Raw genomic sequence first — 408 nt, 5'->3', positions numbered from 1 at the left:
GCGGGGCTTCTCAGCTGCTGCTGCTCCTCAGCGGGGAAGCGGCGGCTCCGCGCCTCCCGCCCCTCCCCCCAGGCGAGGCCCGGGGGGGCCAGACTGAGTTCCCGGGGGCGTCGAGTCCGAGGACAGTGGCCGTCTTCCCTCCGTGACCTGCCTCTGGCCTGGGCTAGCCCCCTTTCCCGGCACGATGCAGCTTCTTCCTTTCAAGCTCCGGGGTGCTTTTCGGCCGGCAAGGCGGCCAGTATCTCGCGCATCGGGGGTGCCCTTCGGGGTGAGGAGGCCCGTGCGGGGGCCTGCGTTCCCACCCATCCTGTCGCCGTGGCCTTTACCGGCATTGGGCAGAGGCAGCCGTTCCATGCGGACGTGTTGCTGTCCTGTGTGTGTTGCATCCTGCCCACGTGGTAGGGTGTC

The 408-nt window shown here is 69.6% G+C and overlaps 1 protein-coding gene across 2 annotated transcripts in view; it reads left to right on the top strand.

Annotated features, from left to right (window-relative positions):
- The window catches only part of FOXJ3 (forkhead box J3), a 131,927-nt gene that overhangs the window by 347 nt on the left and 131,172 nt on the right, over positions 1-408 (top strand). The gene's annotated exons all lie outside the window — the stretch shown is intronic.

This window comes from Neophocaena asiaeorientalis, unplaced genomic scaffold (genome assembly GCF_003031525.2).
Source record: "Neophocaena asiaeorientalis asiaeorientalis breed wild unplaced genomic scaffold, Neophocaena_asiaeorientalis_V1.1 scaffold478, whole genome shotgun sequence".
NCBI classification, from domain to species: domain Eukaryota; kingdom Metazoa; phylum Chordata; class Mammalia; order Artiodactyla; family Phocoenidae; genus Neophocaena; species Neophocaena asiaeorientalis.
The sequence above is the reverse complement of the archived record's forward strand: the minus strand, read 5'-3'. Positions and strand labels throughout refer to the sequence as shown.